Here is a 26,931-nt window from a genome sequence, read left to right as displayed (position 1 = left end):
AGAGGAGCCGGATGAACGATTTCATACTGCAAAAACTCCTCAGTCTGAAGTGCTGCGTCAAAGATATATGTGACGTCCGGCGATGTCAAGGAAGTGGCCCATTGTATCCACCTTGGATGCAAAGCTTTAGAATTCGGTACACTTGCTTTTGTCACCACCTCAAGGGCTGGATACGGTGATACCACCAACATGCATTTACCTTGTGACAGCGCTCGTTCTTTCAGAATCGCCATCTGCACCGCCGTCAGAACTTTCTCGACAGCGGAAAAACGCAGTTCAGCCGAAGTGTACAAGTGAGATTTGTAAGCAATGGGGACGGTGTCGCCCTCATTGAACGTTAAGTACATGAAACCCACCGCGCCAGGCACAATTCTTATGACCAGGTTAGTGTGGTTATCACGCATCAGTAAGTATTTAGAAGCAAGAAGATCAGCTTGCAATGACTGCAATATAGCTGAATGCTCTGGCAGCCAACAAGATTTGGAAAAAGTAGGTTGTACCAAGGCATAAAGCGGCTTGATACGCTGGGCATAATCCGGGATGTAAGTTCGACCGAAATTCAGAAAACTCAGCAGAGATTTTAATTTCTTCAGTGACGTGGGAGCACGGAGGCATGCGCACTTCTCTAGAAAGTGCGGAGCCAATCCTCGACCTTCATTGTTGAGTTCGTACCCCAAGAACAACACTGTATACTCCGCAATGTGAGACTTCGCAAAGTTAAATTTGTAACCGAAGTCTGCAAACAAAACAATAATTCGATCAACACGCCGGAGATGCGGGTCCAACTCGTCATCTGTGAGATAAATGTCATCCACATACGAGTACGCATCAGGGTCTACACCCTCTAAGAGAGAGACCACGCGTGCAGCAAAGACTCCAGGGCTGTTCTTATAGCCCATTGGTAATCTTTTGAATTGTTTTTGTTTGCCACCCGAGGTGAACGCCGTCCACTCGCTACTAAGAGAGGACAGGTTATGGCTGTAAAAGCCATTGGAAATATCAAGTGTGGTTTTAAACCTTTTTCTCACGAGACTATCGACGAGAGCTGAACTGTGGGTGTTTTGTACTGCACAGGTCCGGCAATGAGAGTTTAGGTGCCGGTAATCCAAAACTAGGCGGTACAACCCATCAGGCTTCGTCACAGTGAACAAAGGATTATTCATAGGTGACACACATGTTTCGATTACTCCCTGATATTCCAATTGCTCAAGGATCGACGCGAGGTCTAGCTTCGCGACGCATGGGGTATTGGGGTTGTGGTTGGGGCGTTGTCCGCAACGGAATCTCATGGCCGGGAGACAATTTATCCCAGCCAACCTGATTCCGATATAACGCAGGCGCTTGCACCTGAGCCCATTCCGCGGCGTACTTTTTAGCTAGGACCTTAGGCACTGTGTGCGCAAAGGACGAGAGGATTACCTCCTTCCCTCTAGGAGCATCTAAAACGAAAGCCGGGGGCCAATCTGCCTCCGCCAATAGAATATCATAGGAAGTGGTCAGATTATCCCAAAAAAAACTTGAATTGTACGTTGTATGTCACCTTCAATTTGAATGACTATATTATGCAGTCTATCAGGGGGAGACACTCGAGTGTCAGCAGTTTTAATATTCACGAATATATCAGTTGCTGTCGCCACCAGATATGGACGCAGTGCTTGTCGCACTACTGTAACTTCCGCCGCGCTGTCTAGCAGCGTTAGCGCCCATGTCAGGTTCTGAAGCTGCGTCCGTACCATCTGAGGCATACCTCGCTGTCAGTGCAGCAACTTTCTTCTTCTGAAACAGGGGACTTTGACGTGCAGATTCGTCCTGCTTGCCTTTGCCGTCTGACTGGCGGGGCTGATCACGACTCTGAGCACCCCTTCCATTTCCACGGTCTCCGCCACCGGATTGTGAAGCCGATGTTTCCTGTGAAGAACGAGGAGAGCGTTGTTCAGAAACCTGAAATCTATCAGGTGACTTAATACGAGATTGATCGCGCAGATCATATGTGCGTTCGGTAGACGACTGTACCGGTGAGGCAGGACGCGACCCCTGTTTCTGTTGCTGTTTCCCCTGTTTCTTAGCTCTCCAACTTTGTTTAGGAAAGTTGGGGCGTTCGTCATGGAGCATACCACATCGAAGCTGTCGACAAGCCTCATTCCCAATTCAATAGCAGCCTCCGCACCATGATTCTCCTGAACCTTTTTGATGACGGATGGTAGCATAGACGGAGTGCCATAGCACTTCGAATAGGTCGCGGCAAAGACCTTACCCCAGTTGTCACAATCGGCCATATCCGGGACCAGGTCTTTAGGCAAAGTAATGGTGAGGATCCTGTGTTTTTCCACAGGAGATGTATTTGGAAAAACCGCTTCCAATTGATCAAATTTCTCAGCAAGCCAATAAGGTAATTCATCCTTACTTTGGGGGCGCTTGCCGACCACCGAATTGACCATAACAGGACTAACGACCACCGCGTGGTGGTCCGTAGGTTGTCCCGCAACAGCAGGTGCCCCCACCTGCACGTTGCGCGACACGTACTGCACTAAAGCCCTATGGACCGTAATCAGGGCCGTGTGTAGTACACGCAACTCAGCCACCCCCACCGTGAGATAGCGGGGATGTGGCGTAAAGCCGGCCAGCACCGGCCATGTGGCCCCTGCAATAGACAACGGGCCCATTCTCGCCGGTGCAACCGAATGGGGAAGGGCGCCATTAAACCAAATAGTATGCTGCCAGGCAGAGATTGGAATTTCCTGTGTCCTATATGGGGTATAGACCGCAGGCAGCTGTGTGGCAGTGTAGGTGTGAAACGTATCATCGTCATCCACCGCCGGAAAAGTCACCCATGAGTAAAACAACTCATACGGGTATGACGCATCAGCGCTTACCACAAAAATTACAGCCATCCCATCATCCGGCACCCCATACGTCGTCAAATGACGGCGCAGAGGTGCACGGCTATGTGCGGCTATGTCAACCGCCATCAGGACACACTAAAGAGTATCAACGATATCAACTGTAGCACTGGGGTTCAGAAAAAAATAACCTTTTTAATGATCAAGCTTGAAGGAACCTATTAGTCGAAACACAGGTAGGTTAAACCGTCACTCCCGTTATCCGGAAACCAGAGTGAGGGTGTTGTGGACTAATACAAGCACTACTAAGGTGTTTCAAATCAATAGACCAAACGTTAGGTGCGCCATGTTGCAGGGATTCTGCCTATGCACAGAACTATGCGCAGGAACCCAGGCCCTCAGTGAATTGTGGTGTACCAAAAACTCACCTCAGAACCCAGAACTCCTTATCCGGCCAGCATCAGTGTCCCATTCGTTATCCGAGGTTTAGCTCGGCGGTCCCAATGTATAGACAACCCAGAACAAGCGACTTAGTATATTTCTCAGGAATGGTGGGAATCAGAAATACCTTTTCGTAATTATTCTCATACCAGTCCACAACAGAATAAACAGAGACACGGTAAAAGTTTAAAGAGTTTATTTTAAAAACCTCGTGTCCTAAGATGCAGCAGTTTGGCTAACATAAGCAGACAAACGATTAAAATCAAAACCATCAGCATAGTTACAATACCATAGAAAATGAAAGGAGTAATCATACAAAAATGACAGTGGATCTAAGCCACCTTCCTTTCTCTAGCAAACTAATAGTATTATTATTAGACTAGTAAAAGGTCTCTAGGCTTGAATGGGGAACCCCATACCGTAAAGATCAGCTCAGTGAGTTCACATCACAGGATCCGCTAGGCTCTGCTCCTGGGAAAGCTCTTCTTCCGAATGTAATGAAAACATGTAACACTGCAATATTAAAAGCACTCGACTTTCAGGTATTTGCAGCTGCGTGCGTGTTATGGCTAAACTAGTGGGCCGATCAACCTGAACTCAACAACATGCACCGTCTAGCGACCCAGACTGTTTCTTTACACTGTGTACAGACCAAGGTCGCAGCGCACTGTTTGGGATGTGAACAACAGACACTTCTCATGTGAAGCAAAGTCGAGCAAGCATTTCTCAATTTAATAACATGTGACTACAGTGTCGTGTGCAAAAGCAGCAAAAGCGGCAAGATGGCTTTCTAACATCTAACGCGGTTGTGCTAACTTAGCATTGTACATATATAGATAACGATCTTCACTACAAGTTCATCAGAAAACCAAGGTGACGACGGTATGGCTCTCTTCAAAATGCAGTCTTTAAAAGGGGCAGCAATATCTAGGGCTTCAGTGATCCAGTTGTGAAAGCCATCTGCCATGGGGGGAACGGACTATGCCTCCCAACCTCAGCTGAGGCCAGAGCAGCCTCCCAATTGGGGGCTGAAAGCTTGTTCAATCCCCTACAGCGGATATATCTTGGGGTGATACTTTCCTCCGCAATAATGGGGAGATTATGACAGACCTTGAACATAATCAACGAATCATCTACCCAGCTAAGAGGCTGTACATCTTCAGTCATTAAATTATGGTGATTGGTGAATATGTCATCTAAGGTATGGCCGGCGATGTGGGTGGGGGATTGAACAAGTTGCTCAAAACCCAGGGATGACATAAATTCAAGGAGGTGATGTGAGTCATTGTCCTGTTCCTTTTCAAGATGGTGGTTAAAATCCCCAAGAATGGTGGTCTTAGAAGTAGTGACTAATGGCTCCATAAATTTGCAGCATGATTCTGAAAACCCGGGTCCAGGATCTGGTGGACGGTACACTAGCAGGCCGGAGAAACTGTGACTTTTGGACAACATAATCCTAAAAGAAGCTGCTTTCACTGGTGAAGCAGAGTCCCTTTCTATCATGGTCAGGGTGCATTTAAGAGGGTCACGGGCACCAAAGCAAGACCACCCCCTTCGCTCAGTGCGGTTACATCTGAGGATAGTATATCCAGGGAGGACAACGTCCACCAAGTCAGGGTCCGTGTTGTCATTGGCCCATGTCTCAGTGACAAAGAGACAGTCCAGATTATGAGTCTAGATACTCAGTGCAATTTCTGTCTTAAGTTTAAGCATGGAGTGGGCGTTCAACAGGGCCCCCCTAATAGACCTAGGTTTAAGACCAGAAGGGATGTTGGTCCTAATACTAGACTTGCCACCCCCATTACTCTGGGCGCTATGTAGGGGCTGGAACCAGACACCAGACCGTTGGTAAGTCTGAGGTTGCAATGTTGACAGTTCACTAGTCCTCCCAAAGAGAGGCCCAGTTTGGCTGCGCATTCCCTGGGATGACATTTGGGGCGTAGCTCCGGGAGATCTAGCATGGAGTAGGCTCTAACCAGGTAGCCCCTGTTATCTGGGGAGAAACTGGCAGGGTTCCTGGACCCTGGCTTCGACCAGGTGCAGATGGGCTTACCTTTGGAGCGCCTACGGCGCGCCACCCGGGGTTGTGCTGGCATTTAATGCCCTGACCCGGAAGAGTATGTGAGGCTGGACCGCCAACCTCCAAAAATGGCAGCCAGCCAGGTGAAAGTTCCGGTACAGGGGGCTCTCTCCGCACATTCGGGACAACCCGTGGCGGACCGGAGAGACCCTGAGGGAACAGAGGAGAAAAGTAGAATCCGGCAAGCAGCTGAGGCAGTCAGAAAAAAAGCACACACACAGTGAGTAAGGAGATAGGAGTCCCTACATACCCCTGGCAGTAAAACAGTGCGATAAAAACAGTAGCAAAGGAATACACAAGCTAGACAATTTAAAAAGCGAGCGTGCTAGTGTACAATTAAAATTGACTCAGATTAGCAGCATGGGTCAACAGGGATTCGCTTGACTGCTTCCCGCGTCCGCTGCGCACCCGGGGTGTGCTGGCATTTAATGCCCTGACCTGGAAGCGTATGCTAGGCTGGACCGCCAACCTCCCCAGGGGAAAATTCTTGTACAGAGGGCTCTCTCCGCTCAATCGGGACAACCCGTGGTGGACCGGAGAGACCCTGAGGGAACAGAGGAGAAAAGTAGAACCCAGAGGTGCCCACCGGTATGCCCCCGGCAAACAGCTGAGGCAGTCGGAAAAAGCGGTATCAGTGCTACTCCCTGAATATGTGGGCATTCTCTTCCTCGTGTCCAAAATACAACAGCATTCCTCCATGAGCCAGTTTTTTCTGTCTGGACTGTGTCCATCTGGTCTCGCTGATACCAAGCAGGGCAAGGTTGTAGTTTTTCATCTCCGCTGCCATTTGCGCTGTCTTGCCTGTCTCGTGCATGATCCTCACGTTCCATCTCTCAATGCTGTAAGTCTTGGCTGAAAGCAGGTGGCATCGACTTTGTGGCTTCCAGGGATCTCTGACTTTCACCACAAGGTGTTATAGCTCTCCGTAAAGGAATTTTCTCTCTTCCCAAGGCCAGGATATCTTTTGGTTGACGTTTCTGTAGCTACAATTTTGTAACATGGTGGGGTACTAGCCCCGCTTATAACCCTCCTCCTATCGCAGCTGAGCTTGGGGCCAGCCATGGCAGAGTTAAATGCAACTGTAGTGTCAACAATACTCCCACCAGAATTGATACTAGTATTGCTAAACTCCCCCTGTCAATACGAATGCACCATCAATGTAATCTTTCCAATTGTAATACCATTTTTGGAGATAACATGACCCACCTATTGAATCTCAACAAAGATTAATCAAACATGAATTATTCAGTATAGTAATTATTCAGATTTTCAGAATGATTGATTTTGTTAAAAATATAATCAAAAAAGGCTTCCTCAAACATGACAATTTCTAAAAAAAAAACGACTATACTAATTCTCCAACCAAAAAACGAGCCTGTTATCACTACACTCCAAACCTCCTTCCAATCAGCAAACCTTAGTTTCGAACCTCACATCTCTGTGTTGCCAACTGTCATCGATGTAGTTGGACCAGAATCAGAATCACCATTAGCCACTTTTTTTTCTGATATTGAGGTCAACCCTCCACTTTAGTCTCATGATAAAGAGCTTGCCATGGAAGTATTACTTTTTAGACTATTGGCATAACAAAATCCTAGTATTAGATAAACCCCTGCGAGTGGCCACTATCCAAAACATGGTCAAAATATATCATCTAATTCCACCGACAAAAAAAACAGCATAGAACTCTACATCTTCTTGATGATTTTGCAATACAAGCCACCAGGATATGTATTCCTATTCTTGATCTATCATACAAATAATGCAACTTCTCTAAAAAGGTTTTGAAAAAATCCAAAGACATGGTGCCCTTTGCCAAGAATGTCTCATCCTACACTTGATTAGCTCAGTGATTTCATTACATATTTTTGCATGTTCAAAAAACCCAAAAAAGAGTTAAATACCTGTGCAACATTTCATTCTCAGAACTCTATGACGACAAACGATCTTAATCAGTAAAGTATTCTAGCTTCACAGTAAAGTATAGAGGTCCCTATCTGAATTCAACCCAGATTGGACCGTCAAGATACGAGGTGTAGTATTCGATATTTGTAAACTATGTGCCAAATATGCATGCATCATCATGCCAGCAAAGGCAATAGCAAAACCTTTTCTCTTACCTAACATATTCAAAAAAATGTATCAAACTCAATAGGTCATCTAAATAGACATGCTATGTAGTGTTTGAAATGATCAATACATTTAATATACCTATTTACCTTTGCAAACGAGACACATCACATTTAATTCCACATATAAACAAGCATTGGCATAGCCAATAGGTTTCGCTTTTGGGACCTTCTAAGTATTTAGTTATGCAGCACAATATCCTTGGTGCAACCACATCAACTGTTGCATGGCTAAACACTTATAAGGTCCCAAAGGCAAGACCTATTGGCTATGCCAATGCTTGGTGTGGTTGTGTGTGTGGTTGTGTGTGTGGTTGTGTGTGTGTGTATGTGTGTGGTTGTGTGTGTGGTTGAGTGTGTGGGTGCAGTTGTGGGTGTTTGTGTGGTTGTGTGTGGTTGTGTGTGTGTGGTTGTGTGTGTGTGGTTGTGTGTGTGTGTGGTGTGGGTGGTTGTGTGGTTGTGTGTGTGTTTGTGTGTGTGTTTGGTTGTGTGTGTGTGTGTGGTTGTGTGTGTGGTTGTGTGTGGGGTTGTGTGTGTGTGGTTGTGTGTGTGGTTGTGTGTGTGGTTGTGGTTGTGTGTGGGTGCGGGTGTGGGTATGTGTGGGTGCAGTTGTGGGTGTGGGTGGGTGTGTGGTTGTGTGTTGTTGTATGTGTGGTTGTGTGTGGTTGTGGTTGTGTGTGTGTGGTTGTGTGTGTGGTTGTGTGTGTGGTTGTGTGTGTGGTTGTGTGTGTGTGTGTGGTTGTGTGTGTGGTTGTATGTGTGGTTGTATGTGTGGTTGTGGTTGTGTGTGTTGTTGTGTGTGTGGTTGTGTGTGTGTGTGTTTTTGTGTGTTTGTGTGTGTGTGGTTGTGTGTGTGGTTGTGGTTGTGGTTGTGTTTGTGGTTGTGTGTGGGTGCAGTTGTGGGTGTGTGTGGGTGTGGGTGGATGTGTGGTTGTGTGTGGTTGTGTGTGTGGTTGTGTGTGTGGTTGTGGTTGCGTGTGTGTGGTTGTGTGTGTGGTTGTGTGTGTGTGGTTGTGTGTAGTTGTGTGTGGTTGTGTGTGTGTGTGTGTGTGTGTGTGTGGTTGTGTGTGTGTGGTTGTGTGTGGCTGTGTGTGTGTGTGGTTGTGTGTGTGGTTGTGTGGGTGGTTGTGTGTGGTTGTGTATGGTTGTGTGTGTGGTTGTGTGTGTGGTTGTGTGTGTGGTTGTGTGTGTAGTTGTGGTTGTGTGTGCGGTTGTGGGTGTGTGTGTGGATGTGTTTTTGGGTGTGGTTGTGTGTGGTTGTGTGTGTGTGTGGTTGTGTGTGTGTGTGGTTGTGTGTGTGTGTGGTTGTGTAAGTGGTTGTGTGTGTGGTTGTGTGTGTGTGGTTGTATCTGGTTGTGTGTGTGGTTGTGGTTGTGTGTGTGGTTGTGTGTATGGCTGTGTGTGTATGGTTGTGTGTGTGTGGTTGTATGTGTGTGGTTGTGTGTGTGGTTGTGGTTATGTGTGTGGTTGTGGTTATGTGTGTGGTTGTGTGGTTGTGGTTGTGATTGTGGTTGTGGTTGTGTGTGTGTGTGTGTGTGTGTGTGTGGTTGTTGTGGTTGTGAGTGTGGTTGTGGTTGTGTGTGTGTGGTTGTGTGTGTTGTTGTGGTTGTGTGTGTGTGGTTGTAGTTGTGGTTGTGTGTGTGGTGTGTGTGGTTGTGTGTGTGGTTGTGTGTGTGGTTGTGGTTGTGTGTGTGTGGTTGTGGTTGTGTGTGTGGTTGTGTGTGTGGTTGTGGGTGTGGTTGTGGGTGTGGTTGTGGGTGTGGTTGTGTGTGTGTGGTTGTTTGTGTGGTTGTGTGTGTGTGGTTGTGTGTGTTTGTGTGTGTGTTTGTGTGTGTGTGGTTGTGTGTGGTTGTGTGTGTGGTTGTGTGGTTGTGTGTGGTTGTGTATATGTGGTTGTGTGTGTGTGTGTGTGTGGTTGTGTGTGTGTGTGTGGTTGTGGGTGTGGGTGGGTGTGGTTGTGTGTGGTTGTGTGTGGTTGTGGGTGTGGTTGTGTGTGTGTGGTTGTGTGTATGTGTGTGGTTGTGTGTGTGTGGTTGTATGTGTAGTTGTGTGTGTGGTTGTGTGTGTGGTTGTGTGTGTGTGGTTGTGTGTGGTGTGTGTGGTTGTGTGTGGTTGTGTGGTTGTGGTTGTGTGTGTGTGGTTGTGTGTGTGGTTGTGTGTGTTTGGTTGTGGGTGTGGTTGTGGGTGTGGTTGTGTGTGTGGTTGTTTGTATGGTTGTGTGTGTGTGGTTGTGTGTGTTTGTGTGTGTTTGTGTGTGTGGTTGTGTGTGTGGTTGTGTGGTTGTGTGTGGTTGTGTGTATGTGGTTGTGTGTGTGTGTGTGGTTGTGTGTGTGTGTGTGTGGTTGTGTGTGTGTGGTTGTGGGTGTGGTTGTGTGTGTGTGGTTGTGGATGTGGTTGTGTGTGTGTGGTTGTGTGGTTGTGTGTGGTTGTGTGTGTGGTTGTGTGTGTGGTTGTGTGTGTGGTTGTGTGTGTGTGTGTGTGTGTGGTTGTGTGTGTGGTTGTGTGGTTGTGGTTGTGTGGTTGTGGTTGTGGTTGTGAGTGTGGTTGTGTGTGTGGTTGTGGTTCTGTGTGACAGTAATACTAAAACCATATCAAAATGAAGGAACCCAAACATCGAGTTTGTGGAAAGAGAAAGCACATTGTAAGTCAAACGTGCGCAGCAAAGCATTACCACAACAACATGTTCTTTGATGTTTGATATTCTTTGAACGAGAACATCAAAGGGGTGCCTCAAAAGTGATCGCGGGCAAAAGTGAAAGTGATCGCGGGCGCTTAATGAGCATGATGATGTTTGCCATATGGTGCCTCTGCTCCTAAGTAAGCGCCCGCGCACATGCACTGTAGCTCTAGGCTGGCCATGGTAGCATTTTTTGAGCCCTCACTAAAAGTCTCGCCAGAGCAGCGCATGCGGTGGGTCAGGCGAGACCTAAAAAAGAACCTGAACCAGGCCAACTACCCTTACATTAAATCATCCATAAACCACCAATCACCCACTGAATATGCATTGAATAACTGAAGTGATGTGCTATATACCTCTGTCAAATCGAAGACTCTAATTTATTCCATCACTGCAGGTCCCGACAAGCTATATAGTGTGACCGCTTCTTAACATTTAATATGAAAATCATATAAGGGATGCTAGTAACAAAGCCCTTCCCGGCATATCTTGCCACCAGCTCTCCCTTTCACCTCTTCCTGCTCAGTACCATCAAATTCAACTAAAATTCTCACAACTGACAATCCAGTACGGTAACCATGATCAAACGAAATACCATTAAGGGACCAGCTAACTAACTAACAAACTGTATGCCAATCTCTCACTCCTCTTCACTCATTACACTGCTAAGGACTGCATCCCACAACCCAATAACCGTATCTCAGTGGTCATCCCACATCATATGGAAACATCCTTCCAACAACACCCCCTACACTGGTGTAGAACGCTACGCATGTAGGCCAGCACTTCAACACCCACAGAGGAGTAGTAAGCACTATATAAATGTTACAATACAATAAAATGCAACCTACTTTTGGACTGAATCCTTTCGTCCACTCAGTAGCAGTAAGATGCAAACAAGTGACACATCATGTTTTAAATAGACTCTGACTTGTGGCTGTTTGTATAAAAAATACTCCCACTCTCTTGTCACTATTTTGGTAATTCATAATTAAAATGGAATGAAAGATTATATTTCAAATTATAATATCCATCAATTACTGTGATTTAATGCTTAACTATATCCCAAACATATGTATAGAATTAAATATTAGGGTATAACCTTGTCGACAAGGATTATATAAAAACCTACACTTAATGAAGAACAGCCGATGAACAGCATGGGGAGCTCCATGGAAGTCAATGCAGTGGATTACAGCTGATATTGGCAGGCAGAAGCTCACTGCTCCAACTTTGGCAATTGGAGATGTTGGAAATATATCAAGCATTTACGGGCCAGATAATAGAACACCTATTGGAGACCTTTCAGGAGGCGCTTATGGCGGGGATCCTGCCATCCACTATGAGAAGGGGATAATTTGTATGATCCCAAAACTGGGGGTCGAAGGAACTGAACTGAATACCAGCTAATTACAATGATTAACTTCGACACTAAAATACAGTGTATGGCTATAGCGACCAGGTTGATTCGTGTTGTGGGGGGACAAGTACATGAGGACCAGTATGGTAATACGGCCATGAATATAAGGCATCTGACACATGTACTGCACTCAGTCCAAGATAGAGACAAAGAGATGGCCCTTTTAGAGATAGATTTAGAAAAGGCCTTTGATGCACTCAACTGGGAAAATCTGTGGGAGGTGATTATAGGCATGGGGTTAGGCCCTGGACTCTGTAAATGGGTCAAATTACTTTATGTGCAAACCACAGCCAGGGCAAGAATGTATAGACTGGCATCAAAAGCATGGACCATATAGAAGGGGACACGACAGGGGTGCCCGCGATCACCACTGTTGTTTGTGCTAGATATAGAGCCCCTAGTGCACTACAATCGATCTGAGAGAGTGGAGAATCAGGGTGGGAGATATTACCCACTTGGTGTCCCTGTATGTAGATGATGCACTGTTCTACTTGCGACTCCCATGATTGTTGTTTCCTATACTGTTGCGGTGCTTAGACCAAGAGAGGTCTCTGGCCTTTACAAGAACATTAAGAAAAGCCTCCTCATTCCCTTGGTTGGCGTGACCTCCTGCAGAGCTCCCAGAATTAGAGCGGAGATGGAAATTGAAACATTTAGATACTCAGGGGTATTGCTAGCCCATTGCCAAAGAAAACAATATGAACACAACATAAGGAGCGTAATTTAGGGGCTCCAGGCGTTTGATTTGTGGACATCGCTGTCGCTCACAGTCATGGGACGGGTTGCGGTGGCAAAGATGATAGTTGTGCCATGATGCCTGTATACCCTGCAGGATTCCATCTACCCCCTCCACTTGCCCACATTTAAAAAAGATTGGATAGTCTCCTGATTAAACTGATTTGGGCTGGTAGGCGAAGTAGAGTCTCCTTGGATTGCTAAAGAGGTACTTGAAGGAGGTGGGTGTGGGACTCCCGAACTTGCAAGCCTACCACTCTGCATCTCACATACAACATGCAACTAGATGTGCGGCAGAGGCGGACGACTGGGAACGAAGAGGTATGCATGAGGTTGGCTCTCTCCTGCAGCTCCTCATGAGGGGCTCCCACATCCCGGCAGAATACCCATGCATTGTCAGGCAGACTAGGACTGTTTGGCAACAGATCATAAAAAGAATGCTCCGGAGACCGCCATTTGCCAGAACTCTGTCATTGTGGGTGCTCCAACCACTTAAACTGATACCAGAGACAATGACAATGACTAGGTGATGGGGGGGGGGGTTGTGAAACCCTGGGGAATGTGTATCCAGGACACACCCTTCTCTTATTCCACGAAGCCCAAGACAAGTTTCTGGTGGGCCCTGGACAGTTCCTGCAGTATACACAGCTGGCGAGGACAGCTTGGGAGATTTGGACCATTTTCTCCCTGGCCCCTCCCCCCTCGCAGATGTTGGAAGCTATCCTACAATTAGGCACCTCGCGACACACCACAACACATATGTACAGAGCCTTAAAGAGTGACAACCTCTGCAAAGAGTCAAAGGGGAAGTTCAGACTGGGTGGCTGACATGGGGTCCATGAAGCGTGGGACAAGGCGTGTGTACAGGTGTGAGCAGTCTCAAGCTTGCAAGATTTGAGCTCATACAATTCAACTTCATGCATCGCACATACCTTACGACGGTGCTCCTTAATTAAATGTATACGAGGAATAGTACCGCCTGCAACAGGTGGGGTGCCAAACAGAGCTAGCCCCATTTCTTCACTTAGCCTGGATTGCCCCCCTGTGGGACAATACTGGGAGTTTATCCTTAATACATTAAGGGCAGTAACTGGCATCCAACTTAATCCTGGCCCATTGCAGGGCATTCAGGGAGTGCTTCCTAAGACAAAGGGGAAAAAGATGCGTCAAAAATTCTTGAGCCTAGTGCTTGTATTAACTCGTAGAAGGGTCTCGATCTGCTGTGTGAGTAGGACCCCCCACATTCCAGACGGTAAAGAGACAGAGTGAGTTGACAAACATAACTTGAATAGATGTGATGAGAAGGTGCAGGAGGACCAGCAAACAGGCGGACCCGCAGGACAGCATCACAGGTGGGGAGGAGGGAGTGCTGGGACTGCCTGGAGGAAGGAGTTCTCCACATAGTGAACACGCCGGGACTCCTCCAGATGCTACCGACAACACGAAGGAATTGAGCGTTGCTCTGGAGGGTGAATTGAACCCCGCCTAGGGATGCTGATGTTTTGTATCAGGTTTGTGATGGAGGAGGGCGGGGGCCTAACATACCCGCTAGGGATTGTTCTGCCTGTGTCTTGGTCGAATTTCATACTGGAGGGGATTTGTACTGTAATGTGCACTCTGCTATGGCATTGCTGTTCATTAAAATTAATAAAGAAAGTTTTTTAAAAAGGCTTGGATTTTGAAATGCCACGATATCCGGGTTTCTTTTCCACTATGGTAAATTATTCTATAATATTTGACCATTGTGTATTTGGCCCTATGATTAAGCTTAAGTTTTTAGATAACACTACAAAAAAGAATTCTAGATCATGTTTTTGCAATAATACTAAGCAATAAATCATAACTCAAGCTCATTGCAATTTACAATCTGTATCAGGATTAGTAACTGGCATTTCCAAATTGTGATTTTTACTGAATTCCAACCTGGAAATCACAATTCCTAATGTATGAAAGTTTTAATTTGTGAAATTACCGAACCCTAATGTTTCACAAATCAACCTACCTCGTGAATATTAAGGTGGGTTGCAAATTGAGACCCTCTAGGAATCGGCACCGTCGTAGTGATGATGGCCTGCTTGAATCAGCAAACCACCATGTCTGTGATTGCTTTAATAAAGTACTTGTTTTTTAAAATGCAGCCCATTTCCATTAAAGGGAACAGAACTGCATTTAAAAAGAAAGGTTTCTTTCTTTTTTTGTATGTTTAAAAAGATGAACTGGTCATGGGGACCACTGCCTCCTCTTAAACAAACTTTTTTTTTACATTCACAAAGGGAAATGGGTCCCCACGGAACCCCTTCCCATTTACGAATAGGCTACCACTACACATTTATAGTCGGGGAAGTTATTATGTTTTGTGACTGAAATTTTGTCACAAAACATTACATTCCCATCCCGTCATCAGAAGGGGCGCCCCTTCCATAAACCAAATCAGCTAACGTGGTACCAGTGTGGGTTTCTTACATAACAAAATGCTTTTTTGCGGTTGTAAGTGGGTTGATTCTGCAAATCGCCTACTAGTGAATGCAAAAAAGCTTAGTACATCTGTCCTTTTGTCCTCAGTCTCGCCTTAATTGTGAGCTTCCAGAATGAATACCAGCTGTTTCCAGGTGATGGGAGAGTAAACACTTTCTTGGCATATCAAGCCAGTGAACACAATTTAGGAAATGCGCTATAATTTGCTAGAATTTCATTATTACCTACCAGTCAAATGTTTTCTGTGCAAAGAAAGATGATTTAGGGTAAAGATGGTTGGGCCATACCATTTTTTAGATGGTGTTTAATTTGATTTGTGTATCATTGAGGAGAATATAGCTATATTGATTGTTTCAAATTCAAGAAAGTATTGGAAGCTCTTTAAGGATTTTCATATTTGATTAGGTGGTAAGATATTACATAAAGAAATATCTTTACTATTGCATTTGTTAGTGTCATTATGCATACATGTACTATAAATATCACAAATGTTACAGATAGTTAATTCAATGCCATATAGACATCTGATCATGCTTCTATTTTCTCAGGGGCTCCATAGATTTATGAAATATATTTTAGACATATTTCAAGAATATATGTATTGGCCTAATAGGTTTGGATTGATGAAACGTATTTTGATCTGTTGATCTGTCATAGAAAATATAGCCGAATGTATTAAAAATAATAAGTCTTTCTCTCTTTTAATGAGGTGCTATTATGAAAAATTATTGAAATTTATTTTTTATACATATCAGGAATCTAAATAGTGATTATTTTCTATTTTTGAGCATAATTCGTCGTGATCTGGTTACAGCATTTATAAAAAATGCCCTATTTGCAAAAATATCATTGGCCCTGATCACAGTGCTCTTCATTTGTTGGCCACATGTCACCAGGAGGCGGGACACAGAGACATCTTGGCACATAGAGGCTAAACATAAACTAAATCCTAGCCCCTGTAGGTTTTCCTGAGCTAATCGATCATGTTTCCGCATAAACTTGGACCCTTAGTAGTGAAGAGAAATGTTCTAAATCATTAGTCTACAATGAGATGAATGACACTTGGAAGAGGTGGCTGAAACAAACACCCAAAGGTGGATGACCCCATTTGCAAGCACGAAGACATGGCTTGGCAGTACGGGCTGGACTGTTCCCATGAGGCACAGGGTCAAGACTGATTTGCATATAGCTGTGTCTGAACTGGGGTAGCAAAGTGAGATAAAGAATGATGATGGATCCAGATATGTGACTGGGGGTGAGTGTTTGAAAAGTTTCAGCGCTCCGTCCATCATCTCCTTGTGTTTGCAAAGCAAACAGTACTTCACCTTGATATTTATGGGGTGCAAAGCACCGCACTCCATTCCATTGAGGTCATGCTGATGAAACTAATAGGCAGGAGCCCAGAGACCCCTCTTCTCTTGTCTGGTCTTGGCTTACCTTTTCCACAGTTCATTAGCACACGTATTCCCTGCAAGGATTAAAGATCCCTGGTTGTAACCATGTCACCAACCTCCTCTTACTTTCTAACAGAGCAGACTGTAGACGCCAGCTTGAATTGTCACTCACTCCATTCCTCTGTTAATCATTAACACTGCATGAGGCTTTGCCTGGATGTGTTCTTAATACAGCGCTGTTGAACGCAAATCTATTTCTGTAGGCATTAGTCAGGGCTGTACTCTTAGGAAGGGCTCTTGGCCGTGCAATTAATCTTTAAATGATTAGCCGAGTCTGTTGTACTGTGTCTTTTCACTACTCTGGCACACCTGGGTAAGTGGTCCAAAGTCCACAGCTATGCAACATCATGTGTCCACAAAGCACCTGCTTAAGCAAGGCAGAATTTTGAACACACATGAAGAGTCCTAGTGATCAATTGATACAAACACTACTAAGGGCCTGATTACGAGTTTGACGGTGCGGGTCAGGTCTGCCCCACTGACGCACCGCCAAACCCGTGGTCAGGCCGCCTGACAGATCACAAATTATTCTCATGTCTGGCAGACTTTTTTTAGGTCTCGCCTGAGACAGCGCTTTAGCGCTGTTCTCGCGAGAGCTTTTGTAAAAGGGGGATCTGGAAGTGCAAACTAGTGCTTTTCAGGCCTCCAAATACGCCGGGCGCGCGCACCATTTGGCAGCCTGAAAAGCACTGCCTGATCACGTTCGCGGCCGCTTTGATGTCCTCAGTGAGCCGCGCGGCCACTGAGGACATCAAAGCGGCCGCACACCATTTGCCACCCCCTTCCTGCTTGTTTTTTTCTGTCGGAAGCAGCCTTGTTTATGTGACCTTTCATCAAGTTATCTGCTTGTACGTCAGTTATCTGCCTATGTGGGTTGTTATCAGTTTTCAGGTCAGTTGTCTGCCTTCAACCGCCCTCGATTGACATGCAGATGACTTACAAATAGCATACCAGGGTCAGCATGCTACCTCGGCAAGCTGGCATTTGGGATAGGGAGAGCTCATTTCAGGCGTTTGATGTCGGTGTTCCTGAAAGATAAACTCCAGAAGGGGGCGTGGTGTTGCCAAAGGCTCTTTGATGACCCCATGCCGTAGTCACGCCTAATTGGCACCTCTCAACCAGAAACTCTTTAGCAGCATACAGCGCCTGACACATTCCCCCAAAACACTTAAATCTGCGCATGATGACTTCCAGATTGGTGCATGGTTTTTAGCATTCTTCAGCATTTAAAGGCAGCAGAACTTCCGCTTCCGGGGATTATTAAGTACGGTGTATATATCATATCCGGACAGTTTCATGTGTGCCTATTTTATGTGCAAACGGTTATGTCATCGCATGAGGTAGTCCAGACTATAGGATGCAGAGGATTTACTGTTATGTGTGTTGTTAGTGCTGTGCTGCACCTTTTCTGCTGGAATGAGAGAAACTCTGTCTGCTCCATGACACATTTGTACTTCCTATGTCTACATAAGATAAACCAGCACCCATTCTGTACTCGTATTACCTGAATCGCGCCTCCTTTTCGTATTTTATAATCTTGAATGCATCAGTAATTTGTTAATATCTAACTTTCACCGCGAGAACCTATAAGTAGTTTGACCTATTTTCATGCTTCTCTCATTCCTTATGTAATTTACTTAGCTCTATTGTAAAGCGCTCTGACACCTCTGGGTAAAGATTGCTCTATATAACAAGCATTTGCAATGCAATAGGTCTCGCAGTTACGCGAGTTTGAGCTATTGACATTGTAAATAACAATGCCTTTTATTTATGTTTTTAAAAAGAAAACAAAAAAAAAAGCAATGTTATTTGCAATGTCAATAGCTCAAACTCGCGTTAATGCGAGACCTATTGCATTGCAAATGCTTGTTTAATGTTCCCATGGCGGTTCCCTGAAAATGGGCACCACAATGGGAAGACCCAAAACAGTTTCTGCACAGCATGGACTGATAAGTTCATGCCCTACAGGAACTGGGGTTCCTACATACAGGGGGGTGCATGTTGTGCCCCCCTTGCATGCATCCCAGGGCGCAAAAGCACAAGGGGCCCTCTAGGGCCCCAAGTTTTCCCTCTGCCACAGTTTTTATGGAGGACGAACCACCATGAAAACCATGGCAGAGAGGAAACTCGTAATATGCTTGGTGGGACTTGCGCAGTCCCACCAAGCATATTACGGACTTCTGCCAGGGAACGGCGGTTCCCTGGTGGCTGCAGTGGGGCAATGCCAGTCTGACGGCCCTGATTGTAATAGGGCAGACGGGACACTGTCCCCACCGCGCCTCCACAAATCTGATAGTCCTTGGACCACCAGACTCGTAATTGGCACCTAAGTGAATGATTTAACATGACCATGGTGCTTCCAGGGCTTTTGCTGTTAGAAAATGTTCATTTATGAACTCATGTTAAAGCTTTGTGGACTAAATAATAGACATTCTATTCAAACACCATGGCCCATGGGCCATTAAGGTGCATTTGTTTTTAAAATAGTATGTGAAGCTGCAACAATTCAGGGAGAGATGCGGGTGTGTTTGTGGTTTTATACCTCACAACTGGCTTTATGTCCTAGGGTTACCATTGGAAGAGTCAAAGTGTGCTGATTCATTAGCATAGTCCTGAGGCTGAACAGCAATATGGAGCTGATTGCTAAGTCTATTGCAAGATTGTAGCTACAATTTAAAGGCACACTTGTACAATAAAAAATGTCATTGTGCCCAGGCAAGCAGTGCTTTGAGAGCTTTGTTTAGCACAGTGCTTCTCCTTTTTTGCCCATCTGTAATAACACAAACAGGCCCTCAGTGCTTAGGAACCAAGATTGCATTGCGTATGCACCGCTGGTTCTACTTACCATCAGTGGTAGGGATGCCAGCAGGGTCTTGTCTTGAAGCCTAGATGCTGTTTGATTTGACACCTTTGTTGCAAGAAACAAACACATCTCTGCAGGCCTCTACATGCCACCATTCTAACGCTCGCCCCTGTCATTCTTCTAGATAGGCTGGTTACCTATCTACTCTTAAACCTCTGACCATTGACAGTACATCACTGTGGTCACACTTTCTGCATTTGCTGTAGTGCTTGATTGTAGGGTTACAGCTAGGCTTCTGGTCGTAACAGACTCCCACAATATTAAACACCCTGGCATGGCACCAGTGGTGTACACATTCAGAACCTACAAGTCAAGTGGTACAGATTGTTTGTCAAAGCAGCCACTGTAGTAAGCTGTGTATCTCCAGGAAGTGCACCTCTGCTGGTCCCAGCTGGTGTCTGTACCACCAACCATAATACCTTCAACAGAAAATGATATAGGCATTTTATTGCATTACATGTTCTACCAGGACTGAAAATCTGCCTGTGTTAATAAATACAGGCCTTATTTGTAACATGTTCAGTTATTCTACAGCTTTAGATGGATGGATATTGAAAAGTCGTGCAGGTAAGTTTTTGTGTTATTTGGCTTGCTGAATCCGGATAGCTGTAAAAGGTTGTTTTGGTTGCAACCATTTAAGCAGAGCAGTTTCCTTAATAGGACTTATTAGATATAATTATTGAGAGATTGCCCTCTAACTAACCAGGTTGTGTGTGAATGGGGGGACGTGTGGTTGGACCAAGGCTCTCAAGGGACAGGGAGATCCAAAGAAGTTATGGCTGCAGTGTGAGCATGGAGTTTTGGAAACAGTTGTATGTGAAAGGTGGGTAGATTGGTTAAGTATAAGTGTCTCATACTTGGAGTACTGGACATAAGTACTTTTACAGAACACACTGTTGTTGCATTTAAGTTGTCAAACCCTATTTGCCTCTTCATGTAAAAAACTGGTAGTCTGACAAATCTTAGAACCATTTTCTTTTTTAATTTCTGTTTATTGACATTTTCAATAAAATATGCAATAACAATTAACATAATGATTGCAACCAGCATTCAGTGGATATGTTTTTCGTGTTTCTGCAGTGCAATGAGATTTATTACAGCACTTGTACAGGAAACACCACCCGGTGTCAACCTCCCCTCTTCTTTTATCCATGCCGTAACCTCCCTTCTCCCACTTGCTTCAGGAGCTCTAGCTCTAGGAGGGTCCCTCATTTATGAGATTATCCTGCAAGCCAGATCCTTCCCCACTCTATCATCCCTTCAAGTCAGTTTCATGGGCTGCTCATTAGCGACCGCCCATTCCAACAGGTCTTCTTTCCAAACCAGGAGTTGTAGGCCTTGCGTTTATGCGCAGTGTAAAGCTATCCACTGCCTGGCCAACACCAAGCCAAGCGCCGCCATGCGAGTTTGCATTTTATGACGCTTCCTTTTCCTAAACATACCAAGCAGGCATAGTTTGGCGGACCCCTCTAAACAGAGTACTGTTATGTGTGACAGTTCCTCCACCGCTTCCCCCCAGAATCCCACGATAGAGGGGCAAGTCCAAGTCATGTAAATGAAGTTGGCTGAAAGCACCCCGCACATTACACACAACACAGGCCGACCCAGGTAGATCATTGTTAATTTGCAGGCACTAAGGTGCATCCGGTGTAGGACGTTAAGTTGGATTAGTTTAAACCTAAAATTAGGGGGATACCTGATTGACCTGCTCACATGCTTTAGCCCAGTAACGTGTTGTCAGCGCGTTTTTTGACGTTTACACCCCGCAAGCTCGAACAGTTGCGGCACAATGGTATGTATGGTCCTGCGGCCTTTCAGGGAATGTGGTCCGAACCATCAGGCTGCATCTGCCAATCTTGCATATTGTAAGAATTGGCCCGTTTCCACTCCGAATTGTTCCTGTGCTTACTCAAAGGGTATAAATCTAGCATTGTGGTTTAGCCCCCCACACATACTTGCACCCATCTCCACACCGCCTAGCAAAGGTCAAGTCCTTCAGCAGAGCCGTAAATGGTCGCAGTTCCCAGAGCAGTAGGCCCTCAGCAAAAGGTGCCCGTTTCAGTGTTTTGCAGACCACTCTGTGCCACACACCCGCCACCAGCTTTATTAAGTATGGGGAGTCCTAAGGGACTTCCCTGCCCATCAGAAGGAACTCTCAGGGGACTGAGGGCTGTGTTCCTTCGTATGCAGGGATTGCTCCCAATTAGGCTCCTCATCAAACCAGCTGACAGCGTGCTGTAGCTGCATTGCCGCATAATGCAGAAACACATCAGGGAGTCCCAACCTTCCTTCCAGCGAAGGGAGGTTCAGGGTGTCAAGTTCACCCGACTCCGCTTACCTCCCCACAGTAATAAGATGGACATTTGATCAAGTCAGAGAATTGCAGCAGTCGGAATCAGGTACATAACATTCTTCAGGCCATATAGACGGCGGGGATGAACTAACCTTTTAGCCACCAATATACGGCTCATAAGAGAAAGCGGAAGTTTTATCTAAAACTTGATGGAGCGGTCCAGTCCCTTCAGCGATGCACCCACATTGAGATCATAATGCACCGTAGGGTGGCACATCACCCGTATGCCCAGATAGCAGACCTTTTCCTCTTCCCCTTGCAGTCCTATCCCCATGGGATATCTACGCCTGGCCATCTAAGTGCCCCCAGAAGGAACAAGTGACTCTTATTAGTTGTAGGCCTAACACCATCGCAAACTCTTCCAATACCTCATGGAGCAGGAGCACAGACCTCACCGGGTCTTTAAGATAAACTAGGGTGTCGTCCACGTATAGGGACACTCCATGCATCTTGCCATTTAGTTCAATACTTCAGGGCCCCAACCTCGTCCGCAATCAGCATGTCAGTGGTTCCACCGCCATTGCAAACAGCACCGGGTACAGCGGGCATCCTTGCCTGGTCCCCCTGCCCAGATTCCAAGAATCTGATAGAATGCCCCAAGTATGCACCCTGGCTACAGAGTCAGTGTGTAATAATTGCACCCACTTAATATAGTTAGAGTCGAACCCCATACCCAGCAGAACTGCCCACATATACTGCCATCCGACCCTATCAAATACCGGCTCCAAAAAAATCTTAGAAACTATATTGGCGTGAAAGGTCCTAAATGTAGCAAACTGGCATATTTTGAAATGATGCCACAGCTGTTTTAATGCGGTATATTAAGCACAACATCATGTGGCAGTTGATATGTTTGGATGAATGCAAGCGCAACATTTAAAGGCGAAGTGCTCTGAATTGGTGAAGTTTATTGAACTTGGTAAAGCAGTGACTACTAAGTCTTTCACATAAATAAACAGTGACTATGGTATATTTGGTATCTGAGGCACATTTGAGAGCAATTGTGTTGAAAAATGTGTGGAGGGATGAGAACAGCATGGTTCTACGATTACCAAGTGGCCTAACATGGCGCGTGCCATAATACTGCGAAGATATACCAACAGCGAATACTGCTCAATACTGTTGTCAAGAGGGCCATATCTTCAGCACTATGAACCAGTAATGTGTTTATGTACGAATGAATGCCAACAGTATTGCGAGACCATGTCATTAAAAATACAGCGCTATAAACATATTACATAGCATTGAACATGTGTTATCGGTCGGAGTATTTCAAACTCTGGCTCAGTGACTGGACGAGGCCATAAACTACTGCCATGATTAAAGTTTTTGACTTGTTGCTATAGTGCCCACTGAGAAGGTTGAGGCATTCACCTTCAGTAACACATGAATTTTGGCTGGTGTCAATGGGGATTGTGCAGGTGGAGTTATTTTAGTGGACATTCTCTATGATTCATCATATAAAGCAACAACATGTTGCTGAAAGGTTGGGATTTCTCTCGGATGGTTGATAAGCAGGTCTATTTCTGTGGTAAGGTAACATACAACAAACAGTTAGGGTCAGGTCGCAAGAGATATGGTCCAGTGATCGGGGGAGAATTTAGAGAACCTGTTTTTAAATATCCTGTTCAATTAAATTAGACAATTTAATTATTTGACAACTACTAAACTTCTGTTGATTAAAATGGGGGGAGGGGGTTTACAAGCCCATTGTGCGGTTTGCTTCACTTTCTTGACACACCGACGCAGCAGTGTGCCTGCCCATATTTACAAGGCCACGTAAAGTCACCCTGCGTGACTTTTCATGGCCTTGTAAATTTGGGCGTGTCTTTTCATGGTCTTGTAAATGTGGGCGTCTTTCACGCATTACACTGCGTGAAAGGGACGTTCCGTGGGTGTTGCTGTGGGTTTTCCCAGGCAAAATACATGGAAACTGACACACTCTAGATTTGCAAAGTGTCGCAAACCATTGAATGCGCTACGCCTCCCCGGGGGAGGCGTAGGTGTGTCGCAACGCGGAGAAATACTTTTATCTCTCCTCGTTTTTGCTCTTTCTATGTGTGCTGCATTCTGCAGCACACATAGAAAGAGGAAAACGCCGTCAATGATTGTTTTTTGTGCAGGAAGGTGTCCCTTACTGCACAACAACAATCATCTCTGCAGTGAATGCACTGTTGCACCATGGCACAAGGGTGTCTGTGTTGGCACACAGCTGCTGTTTGTGCGCAAGTGCAGGGGAGAAGGACAATAATGTGCTGTGTCTTGTTCACAGTGTGCATTCCCGCCCTTTTATTTTAACACACGGCAGAGCAGCAGGAAGGCTTGCTACGCTGCTGTGTGCCAAAATATAGTAAATGAGGCCCTAGGTTTTTAAACTTGTATCATTTAGTTGTGAAACAGCTCAGCATGTAACCATAGCCATTGGTGGCTTTGCTAAACATGATCCTACAGGAGAATTGAAATCTTGCTTCTGATGAGGTCTGGGTAACAGACGTGTTACAAAGTGGTGACTATAGGGGTGTGATGTTCCTTGAAAGGGGGATTTGTGGTAGGGATTTCACTATGTTCAAGCCAGGCAGCTCCGATGAACCTCACCAAGAGACAGGCAGTCATGGAGTCACTTCACAGTTGTTAAAGGCGACCAAGGCAAAGTTCTTATAATAACAGATTGGCCTTATTATGCATTACAATGGCTACTTACAACTCTTGATCAATCAATCAATCAAGAAATTTGTATAGCGCGCTACTCACCCCGAGGGTCTCAAGGCGCTGGGGGGGGGGGGGTCCGCTACTGCTCGAACAGCCAGGTCTTGAGTTGCTTCCTGAAGGAGAGGTGGTCTTGGGTGAGTCGGAGGTGGATGGGGAGGGAGTTCCAGGTCTTGGCTGCCAGGTAGGAGAAGGATCTTCCTCCCATGGTGGCTCTTCGGATGCGTGGAACGGCGGCGAGGGCGTGGTTGGTCGATCGTAGTTGGCGGATGGGAGTGTAGAAGGTCAGGCGGTTGTTGAGGTACCTGGGGCCTAGGTCATGGAGGGCTTTGTGTGCGTGGGTGAGGAGGCGGAACGTGATTCTTTTGCTGACGGGGAGCCAGTGCAGGTCTCTCAGGTGTCCGGAGATGTGGCTGTGGCGGGGGGTGTCCAGGATGAGTCGTGTGGAGGCGTTCTGGATGCGTTGGAGTCTTTTCTGCAGTTTGGCTGTGGTTCCGGTGTAGAGGGTGTTTCCGTAGTCTAGTCGGCTGGTGACAAGTGCCTGGGTGACCGTCTTCCTGGTTTCGGTGGGGATCCATCTGAAGATCTTTCGGAGCATGCGTAGGATGTTGAAGCATGAAGACGAGACGGCGTTGACTTTTCTGGTCATCGACAGGGAGGAGTCCAGGATGAAGCCCAGGTTGCGCGCGTGGTCCGTTGGTTTGGGTGCGCTGCCTAGGGCTGGGGGCCACTAGGAGTCGCCCCAGGCTGATGGTGTTGATCCAAGGATGAGGACTTCCGTCTTGTCTGAGTTCAGTTTCAGGCGGCTGTTCTTCATCCACTCGGCTACTTCTTTCATCCCTTCGTGAAGGTTAGTTCTGGCGGTGGCGGGGTCGTTGGTGAGGGAGAGGATCAGCTGGGTGTCGTCGGCGTAGGAGATGATGTTGAGGCTGTGTTGGCGTGCGATGGCTGCGAGGGGGCTCATGTACACGTTGAAGAGGGTGAGGCTGAGTGATGAACCTTGTGGTACGCCGCTGATGACTTCGGTGGCCTCCGATCTGAACGGGGGGAGGCGGACTCTCTGGGTTCTTCCGGCAAAGAACGAGATGATCCACTCCAGTGCCTTTTCTTGGATTCCGACGTTGCTGAGGCGTTGAACCATGGTGCGGTGGCAGACAGTATCGAACGCTGCGGAGAGGTCCAGGAGAATGAGGGCCGCTGTTTCCCCGTTGTCGAGCAGGGTTCGGATGTCGTCCGTGGCTGCGATGAGGGCGGTCTCGGTGCTGTGATTGGCTCGGAAGCCGGACTGTGAGTGGTCGAGGGATCCGTTCGTCTCGAGGAAGGCGGCCAGCTGTCTGTTGACGGTCTTCTCAATGACTTTGGCAGAGTCCGTATTATACCTTCCAAGCAATAAGTGCCCAGTAGAGTCCCTGGCTAGGAAACACAAAAGTAAGACACCTGTATATGGTCTATGGAAGCTTCTAGGTGTATCGAGGGTGGCAGCGAAAAAGACTGGATGTTCTTCTTCTACAAAAAGTATGAATTATTTATTGTGAAAAGTATATGTTAAAGTCAGTATGCGTTTTATGGTTGAAGGGTTATTACATTGTTTTGAAGTGTATGCGTATGTGTTTCATTAGATGGAAATTTGCGGATTATCATAGTAGGCAAGGGTTTTGGTGTTGGTCATACACTTTGACAAACCCCAGGGCTAGAAGATGTGCACTGTAATAATCCTCTTTAAGCCCTCTCATGAGGGCTTGTACATTCTTTCGACAAATATTACTTTGCGTATAATTGTTGCTTTATTACTGTATGCCTATGGCTACCTTCTGTGAAAGGTTATGCTTAATATATTAAGTCTCCGTTAGTTATGGTGACATACTGCTGATAAAGGCTATAGGACTGATTGTTTCAAAGGTAACAGTTAAGTGCAATAGCATAGGCTTCATCTATCTATTATGAAAAGTTATATCAAAAGAAGTAGAGCTGATATATTCTAGTGACAAGCATATGCTAAAACAATTAGGCCTTTAAGGGTGCATTTGTATTACACTTTGTAAAAAGCCTTTAGCAAGTATTTTGTTACATGGAACCTCAACAATTAACGTAGAACCCAAGGGCTTTTGCGTTGGTTACCCTGCTGGCAAACCCTGTGGGTAGAAGATTTAATGTGAGAATTCTTGATTGGTCCTCTTTAGGGGCTGTATATTATTAGGCCAACTGTAATATAGCACATATTTGTAATTTTATGAATGTTAACAACGCCCTGCTTTAGCAGAGTCAGTTCAGCTCAAAGCTTGAGAATATTTAGCAGTGCTATACAGTATATTCAGATCCATCTCTGCTGCACTGTCGGCAATTAGTGATACCTCTATTACCACAGTATTTGCCACCATTTTGGAAGACTCCTTTTTAGATCCCTTGTTTAACATAGAGTGTCTTTTGTTTATGTAAGTGTATCTTGTAATGTTAAAAGGTTTGTAAACAGCCAGTAACAGCTGCTGCAAATAAAAAGTGTAGGGCAGGGGGTGATGAATAATAACTTAAAAAGAATGTACCTGATGCAGAAGACCGCCTCAGTGCTCCTCTGCTCCCGGCAGTCCATGGGCCACGCATCACAGGCTCCCAGAGTCCCCACCTAATCCAGACACAGCTCTCATGCTAGTAACAAGCATGAGATAAGCGTCTGGATTGGCCTGAGCGGGCTTAGCCTGTGCCTTTTCTCCACCTGGCTTTGCAACACAGCTGGGTTGGCGAAATATAAGTTCACATCACT

This window comes from Triturus cristatus, chromosome 3_1, assembly GCF_964204655.1.
Source record: "Triturus cristatus chromosome 3_1, aTriCri1.1, whole genome shotgun sequence".
In the NCBI taxonomy this organism is placed as follows: Eukaryota; Metazoa; Chordata; class Amphibia; order Caudata; family Salamandridae; genus Triturus; species Triturus cristatus.
This window is presented reverse-complemented; position numbering follows the sequence as displayed.